Genomic DNA, 9,038 nt, shown 5'->3' on the forward strand with positions numbered 1-9,038 from the left:
AAATCTATTAATAAATTTGAACAAAGTATATTCAACAACGATTTATCATTTCAGAGGCTTTTCTAATGTCAACTGTATGAAGCAATCAAGCAGTATCAGTGAGACATTGTTGAAAAATAAACATTCAATGATCATTCAGAAAGATGAAATATTCGCCAATGACGACTCCAATGTGCGATAAGTTTTTTTTATCAATGTTATCTTACTAGAAAAATATGTTTTGAAAATTCGTTTTACTCACATTACAGCACAAGACATCAGCTTCAATATCCGGCCAGTATACATTGTCGAAAGGAATAAGCCACACAGTGCCACTTGTAGCAAATGAAGAAACTTCATTGGTAAGTAATTTGGAGTCGTGAGTAATTGAATCAACTGATTCTAAGAAAGTGTAAAATTTACTAATTTTAATATTCCTTTGCAGTCATCGACATCTTCATATCGTTCTCAAACACCTGTTTCGGAGAGATCGGATTTAGTCAGTCCACCACTCTCTTGCTTTTCGGGGAACCAGCAGAGAGTTTTTAAAAAGCGGAAGTTTGACCCGGTGGAAACAGCGTTCCATCAAATGAATCATACTTTAAGTACAATGGCAGCTGAAGTGTGTTCCCAGAAGAAAGCGGTAAACGACGATACAGATGTTCTAATAGGAAAACTCGTCACAGCAGAGCTTCAAGCGGCAATAGAACCGCGTAAAAGTGAATTAAAGCAAAAATTTATGAAATTACTATACTTTTAAACATTTTCTCTTAATTTTATTTAAACATTTCTATTAATTTTATTTAAAATCCGTTATTTCATATTATATTTTATTTTTATTATTATTATTATTATGTAATTTAAAAGTTTTTATTTTGTTATAATATCAGGAGAAATTAATTTTAATTTGAAATACTAGAGAAATTAAGTTTCATTACAATACAAGAAAAATTTATTTTAATTACAAATATATTTTTAAATACTATAGTTTCTTAGAAATAAAAGTTTATTTGGCTTTTAATAAAAAACAATTTTATTTTTTGCATATAAAAGTATTTACTGTATTTTTCTATATAATAGTCATCACATATTATATTTATGTACATATATTTATATACACAAATCACACATATAAAAGTATAAAAAAAATATATAAAATGGAATATATATATATATATATATAAATGAAAAAAAAAGTTAAATATTACTTATTACAGTACTTACTACAGAATATAATACAAGTTATATTAGATAATAAGAAAAAAATATTAAATCATCAAATATAAATAGAAATTTTAAGGTACATCGTGATGTTGCCCTTGACGTATGTATTCATATTGCCAAGGAACTTCCCCAGCTGCTGTCATGAAATATGATGAAAGAGTATCGCGCATTGTATATGCTTCTCTAGTGGCTCGATGTGCTCCTGCATTTCTCATAGGTCTTATTTGATCAATTTGTGTCTGTTGTCTCCATTCTCCTTCTATTAAATCCCCTTCTTCCGTTTCTCTGTCTGTAAATTGGGGATGACAATACCTTTGCTGCAGCGGGACTTTTTCATCATTTTTAGTTTTTAAAAAATTATGCAAGCAAATTGCTGCTAGCACCAATCGGTCAGCAACATCTGGACTAGCACATATTGATCTTAGAAATATTCTCCACCTGGCTGTAAAGATTCCAAATGTATTTTCAATTATCCTTCTGGCTCGGGATAATCGATAATTAAAAATTCTCTTTTGTTCATTTAAAGACCTCCCTGGATAAGGTCGCATCATGTGTGTAGACATTTGAAATGCTTCATCCCCAACGAAATAATAAAATACTTTCTTATCACTTCCTGGTAGAAGAGTAGTGCCTCCAGGTATGTTGAGCGTATCTGAGTATAGAGATTTTCCAAAATCTGATCTAGAAAGAATTCCGCCATCACTTTCACTGCCATACGCACCAACGTTGAACAGTGTAAACTTATATCGAGCATCACAAGCAGCCATCAGCACAATACTAAAAGTCTTTTTATAATTAAAATATGTTGAGCCAGAATTCGGAGGTGCTTGGATAGATATGTGCTTGCCATTTATTGCTCCAACGCAGTTTGGCAAATTCCATAATTCTAAAAAATCGCTGCTGATTTTCATCTATTCTTCTTTTGTGGGATGTTTCACATAAATTGGCATCAGAACATCCGCTATAACAGAGCATGTTTTCTTGACGATCATATGAGCAGTGGACTCTCCTACTCTGTATGCTAAAGCTACAGATAGCATCTGGTCTCCTGTTGCTAAATATCTGTAACAAAGTTGATAAACTTTCCAAAATTCAATCCATGCATAAAATGTACAGTTTATTATTTTAAAACACATAATCTATACCTCAGAGTTATTGCAAGACGTTGTTCTGGACATATCGGAGTTCTGATACTTCTTTTCTGCAAGAACGGACCCACTAGTCGCAGTAATTCATAAAATGTAGGCACATCCATTCTCATATACCGGAAAAACATATCTTCATCTTTTTTCAACTCCGCAAATAAAGTTGCGAAATCTCCATACTGTGCACGTCGAGTATTGATGAGACGAACCCACCATCGCCTGTTCCTCCAACATTTGGATTTTTTCGTCTTCCATACAGTGTACAATGCTAGGCTAGCTACTTGCATTGTACAGAGAAATAATATCATGTTTTCGTCATCCATAGCAAAATTATCTAAAAAGTATATTAAAGAAAATATACTAATAAAAAAACCATATAGTATTATATATACAGAATTATATAAATACACGTGTGTGTATGTATGAGTATATATTTAACTTACTTTGTTCAATAAAAACCTTAAAATGTTAATATTTTATTAAATATTAATATTAATATTTAATATTTTTGCGTCACGTTGCTGGGATCAATTATAAACACTACAAAGCAGCCGACAAAATTCAAAAGTTCTGATTGGTTGGTTCTTGTCGCTATCGCATCATTCTGCATTGGGAGCGATAATTTCTTATTTCTTATTCCTGTTCCCTGTTCCTATTGCCTGTTGCCTGGCATTGTGCAAGGGGCTTTATTGTCTGTCGGGAAACTACTCAATCGAAAAATAATTGTCGATAGATTATCAACATGTATGGACAAAGATCTAACGATAAGATAAAATAAAATTGCAAAACGTGCATAAGTCAATTTAAAATTATTTACGATTTATTTAGTAACCAACCTAAATCCTGTTGAATTATCATTGCTACTTTTTATTTTACTATGTAGTAAATCCTTGGTTTGTTAATAAAAGACAAATTTATTAAAAAATACGTAGAATTAATGATATCAAAAACAAATTTCATTGATTAATAAGATAAAATAAAATTAATAGTTATTATCAAACTTATTAAAAGAAAGTGTAATGTACTTAATATGTTCTCCAAATCAGTCGAGTATCTCGATTGATTTTTGTGCTGCTTGCTTTTCTCTATTTACTGCGCGCACCATTACAGCTAGAGCCAATACACTAAACATTAGAAGTAGCGCTATCGAAATAATAAATAAATTCTTCTTTGCAAAAATACCGATTACGTAAAGTTGAAGATTCTTGAAATTTAGAAAGAATTGTTGAAATATATTGCTTAAAATACATATTGTACTTCTATTTTTATAGATATTGTATTGAAAAACATCACATATTTGAATATTTCTCACATTATTTATTATCAATTATTATCCATTTAACTACGGCTGTCATCAATAGATGACAAAACGAAAAGTTCCTAAAACACGGCTGTCGCCAATGAGCGATATCTGGATTAAATATTTGTATTTGTGTGTGAGCGTGTGTATTTCTGTATAAAAATTCGTAGAAACTTATATCTTCAAATTACGTTCATTTCACGACATGTATTAGCCTTGTCATTTTTTTGCGTTTGAAAAGAACGATTTATGAAAATGTACCCTTACTGAAAGGATTAATCACTTATTGCATTTATGAGGGCGTTATGTGTCTAAACATTTGCATGACATTAGAATGCTATTAAAAATAATTGATTTCCAATAGACTTTTTAACTCATTTTCATGTTTTTTTGTAAGCAACAATTTTCATTGGACAGAATGCATGTGAAAGAAATATTAATTTATAATTTATGTCGCAATATGTAAAATTTTATTTAATTGTTTCCTTTCCTTCGTCGGATTCCCATCCACTCATTTCTGAATTTCAATATAATCTTTAATGTAATCTTTATTACACATATGCATAAAACGACAAATTTTCATACCAACTTCAATTATCAACTTTTAGAAATCAAATTAATGACAATAAAACTCTTACGCTTCCAAATATAGTTACATATTATACATATAAGTGATAAATTACATTTTATTAACCTACATCCTAAACCGTTATCGTACATACCACTTCCGAACTTTAGGTTTTAGAAACAAAAATATTTACATATACATGAAGCAAAGAGAGAATATGCAATAGGTGTCACACCATACGAATAATATCCTCATACGCCAGTTTGAGTTATATTCGCGATCATTACAGGTATAACGAACGCGACTGTGCTAATACGTGTATATAAATTATTTAAGTAATAATTTAAAATTAAAAACCTTAAAAAAATAAGATGTTTTCTTTATTGAAATTGGTAATAATAATCTTAATAAATTAAACTTACGCGCATATCACGCGAGATATAGAAACAATATTACTACCGATATCGAACCCGACAGAAGTAGAAAAGGTACGTGCATTTTACAGTATCATTCTATTTGTTGCTCGAGTCGTTATTCGAGAATTATCAAACTTTTTTTTAATTGTCATACAATTTACAGATACCAATAACAATGAAAGTTTTCGGACGATTGATTCAACTGAATCTGCGCAGAAGTGATAAAATTGTATCGCCTGCGTTCGCAGGATGGAAATATAATGCGAAAAGCGTTACACAAAAATTGTTGAAATTAAACGTATCAAGTCATTGTTATTATTATCACGAAGATCGTATCAGCTCTGCGGCCATCAACTTTTGTCATGAACATGGATTGGTGAGTAACAATATGTGAAAAACAAACTTTTACAATTTTTATGTTTTTACTCGACATCTGTATTATTTTTCGTTTTACATACAAATATAACACGTAAAAAACAAATATATCTTTTTAAAATTAGGAAGGACTTGTTTTTACGGAAAACGACAAATTGCCCACATAGCAAAATTTCATCCTACGGATGTCCGTGGGATGTAATGTAAAGGATTTTCAGATATCCCTAGGATGTCTGTACAAAGCCATAGGATATCCGTAGGGCATCCGTGGGATATCCGAATGTCCGCTTTTCAGATATCCGTAGGACATCCAAAAATAAATCCCTGGGATATCCCTGGGATATCCTACATATGATTAAATTAGATCCCAACAATGTCCCCTGGATATTTTTTTTTATCCAGATAAAATCCAAATAAAATTATTGAATATAGGATGGTGTTAATAATCCGATCTTATATTCGAAATCATTTTAAAACCTCATTCAATCAACAAAATGGTTGCGCAACATTATTTCATTAGTTGAATGAAATCATAAGACAATTCTAAATATAAAATTGGACTATAAATACCACCCAGAAAAATATCTATTTTAAATGTTTATTTAAAATGCCTTTAAAAAATATATTTTTTTAAAAGATTTAAACAGAAATTGTTTAGTTTTAAGTTAAGGAAACAATAAAACAGTAATCTTAATAAGTAACGTCACTCTCTTTCTCTCTCGAAAAGTTTCATATTAATTATTATTTATATTTTAAAAATTTACGACAATCTCGCTTTAATGACACCACTATCAAGATATTGTTTTATTACTATTTTTTATTACTCCTTTAAAACTAAAGAATTTTTGAAACATTTTTTCAAAATACATATTTTTTTCAAATATTTTATATAGACATTTGACATGTAAGTATCTTTATGAGCATAAAGGAAAGATTATTAGCAAAATTTCTAAAAATAAAAGCTTCTAATATATTACATTATTTTAAGAATAGACACATTTCAAAAAAGGTAAAGTACGTATAAGTAATATAAATAATAGTACATTTGAAGCACATTTTATTATAAAATATGTAATTTTTTTTAAATTTTTTATTTATTATATAATGTAAAAATAGTCACAATAAAAATAAAATTTGTATATATAAAAACGAAAACTAAAGATACGTCTTGTACATTTCAAAATTGCATTAGTCATAGTGTTAGATATAAATTAATAAACTTGATATTACTAAATATTATAACTTAATATGAATAATATTACATACATAATATTTTATACATAAAATTGCTAATATTATGTATAATTTATACACACGAACAAAATATATAAAAAAAGTATTAAATATTTTATTGTGCAGCATTCAGTTTTTTTATTTTTTTAATTGCATGACGAAGTCATGATTTAATTGGTTCCGAAATTTCGTGCTCAGTAGCTTGCGGGTATTTTAATTGAACTGTACCTACAAATACGTATAAACATTTATATAACATAAATATAAACATATACCTCTCAATATATTTTTAATTTTTTTAAACCAGATGTTTAATGAATTAGATGGAAAGTTAATCTAATTTTTATAATTTAATAACTAAATCTAATGTATGTATTATATGTATATGCATTATGTATAGATTTATTAGTGTAAATATCTATGTGTTTAAGTGTTTGTTTATGTATTTGTATGTGTGGGTATATATATATATATATATATATATATATATATATTTATATATATACGTAGTATATATTCACTAAACTTACATTCACTAAATTTATTAACAAAACAAACATTAATATTTCCTACATATACATAATTCTTGTCATTTTTCAAAGAACTAGTTATTCTTAAAGATGCATGTATTATGTTACCTTGTTTATGCCATAAGTTAAGAATATTATGTTACCTTGTTTACGCAATAATTAATGATGACTTAAATATTAGTATCTATAGTCTTTTTTTTACTGTAAATAAGCAAACTCTTCCTGCAATATAATTTAAAACAATAATATTGAATCCTATTTTCACTATACTATACATATACATAATATTACATACGTAAAACTAACTTATTTGTAAAAATTATATACATATATATATATATATATATATATATATGTGTGTGTATATGTCTCTTTTTTGCAGACATGAGACATATACATATGTCACTTTTTTGCAGACACGAGACATATACATATGTCTCTCTTTTGCAGACACGAGACACACACACACACGTGTGTGTGTGTGTGTGTGTGTGTGTGTGTGTGTGTGTGTGTGTGTGTGTGTGTGTGTGTGTGTGTGTCTATTAAATATAAGTCTCTATATATTTATATATATACAGACACATATTCATATATATCTCCCATTTGCAAACATAAAAAAATATTGAAATGTGGTATAATAGGGCTACAGGCGAAGGTCCACGTTGAAAAACCTAACGCGCTATAAGTGGCACCTCATGGGTGGCGCGGAAGACCACTCAATAATTAATAATAAAACTATTTGAGATTTAAATTAGGCTTGTAATCGATCAAAGATTGTCAATGATATCGTGTAGAACCGGCGCGTTTAGGTCCGTAACTACACGCGTACCGATCTGTCAACTGTTATTGATTTTTACAAGTCAGGTAATATTGATTTTTACTGCACAGCTGATTTTCCACGGACGCAAAATGCATGTGGATTTTCGTCACTCGAAATATGGGAGTTGTGACTGTTAAATACTCCTTCACCAGTAAAACATGACTCGTCCGTAAATAAAATTTTAATGACCAAATCAGAATCTCTATTTTAATTCTCTAATAACAATGTATAAAATTAGATTCTTCTAGATGAAAATGTTTTCAATAAAGATGCGTTACATTGTATTTATTGTAAGCGTTTTAATCTGATACAGAAAATACAATAAGTATATCGTAATGTTCATGTATAATCTCCCATCATTTTCAACATGATTATTGGAAAATGAAAATAAAGATTCTGGTTTTGTCCATAAAATTTTATTTACAGACAAGTCACGTTTTACTCGTGAAGGAGTAGTTAACAGCCACAACTCTCACATTTGGAGTAACGAAAATCCACATGCATTTCACGTCCGTGAAAAATCAGCTGTGCAGTAAAAATCAATATCACCTGACTTGTAAAAATCAATAGCAGTTGACAGATCGGTACGCGTGTACGTGTAATTGCGGACCTGAGCGTGCCAGGCGAGCGTCCTACGCGACATCATTAGCATCTTTGATCGTTTATAACTTAAAAACTATTGTAGCCTTGATATTTTTGTATTAAGATTCTTTACTCTATTTTATCTCCAAAAGATACTATTAAAGTATTAAGCGGTAGTTATGAGACACCCTGTATAACATAATATTAAACTCTAAAGTATTAACTATCGCAATTAACGCATATTAATAATTCATAAACATTTAATGTTCTGATATTTTATTAATATCAATATTATTTACTTTTTACAAGATCACATAAATCTTGAAAAAGCATTTCACGTTGTCATACGCAACAAGCGCGCAACGTCGCTTTGATAAAAAGGAGACGGAACACGTATGTCCACTCGCTTCTACAAACTGAACGACGAAGCGCACACGTACGTGTGACGTCACGATTCTCGTTTGTGTGCGTGCTTCCTCTACCGCGGTGCTCGGGTGCTGGCCGGCTCGAGTTTGCATCACTGCATCTATGATATTTTAGTTTTTGTGACTTTGTTCAGTATTGATATAAAATTGATTTTTTATATTAAACAGCAGTTTCATTGTGTTGCGGTTTTTTATCAGCAAAATTGTCTGTCACAAAGCACATAAAAACTCAATATGCAATGCAATTAGAAAATTGATATTACAATTAAAATATCAAACATCGATAAAAATACCAGGCGGAATATGTCTTGTCATGCAAAGAGAGAGAAATCGAAGTCCGACCGAAATGACATGAAAGAATTGAAATATCTGGTACGCGCTATTGACAGTCTGTAAGTCTAATGTCGTCTATGAAACTTTGATGAATTGCAATGATCGAGA

At 29.7% G+C, this 9,038-nt stretch overlaps 2 long non-coding RNA genes and 1 pseudogene across 2 annotated transcripts; 2 read left to right on the top strand and 1 right to left on the bottom strand.

Moving 5' to 3' along the window:
* The first annotated feature begins 1 nt into the window (after nucleotide 1).
* On the top strand, nucleotides 2-728 carry LOC136997387 (uncharacterized). Its single transcript, XR_010888161.1, has 3 exons — nucleotides 2-172; nucleotides 249-341; nucleotides 425-728. It is a non-coding gene; the product is annotated as an uncharacterized lncRNA (long non-coding RNA).
* A 466-nt stretch (nucleotides 729-1,194) lies between these two features.
* On the bottom strand, nucleotides 1,195-3,161 carry LOC105677949 (uncharacterized; annotated as a pseudogene).
* Nucleotides 3,162-3,536: 375 nt separating this feature from the next.
* On the top strand, nucleotides 3,537-5,036 carry LOC136997390 (uncharacterized). The gene is made up of 2 exons (XR_010888164.1): nucleotides 3,537-4,704; nucleotides 4,796-5,036. It is a non-coding gene; the product is annotated as an uncharacterized lncRNA (long non-coding RNA).
* Nucleotides 5,037-9,038: the final 4,002 nt, after the last annotated feature.

The sequence above is a fragment of the Linepithema humile genome, chromosome 1 (genome assembly GCF_040581485.1).
Source record: "Linepithema humile isolate Giens D197 chromosome 1, Lhum_UNIL_v1.0, whole genome shotgun sequence".
Lineage (NCBI taxonomy): Eukaryota > Metazoa > Arthropoda > Insecta > Hymenoptera > Formicidae > Linepithema > Linepithema humile.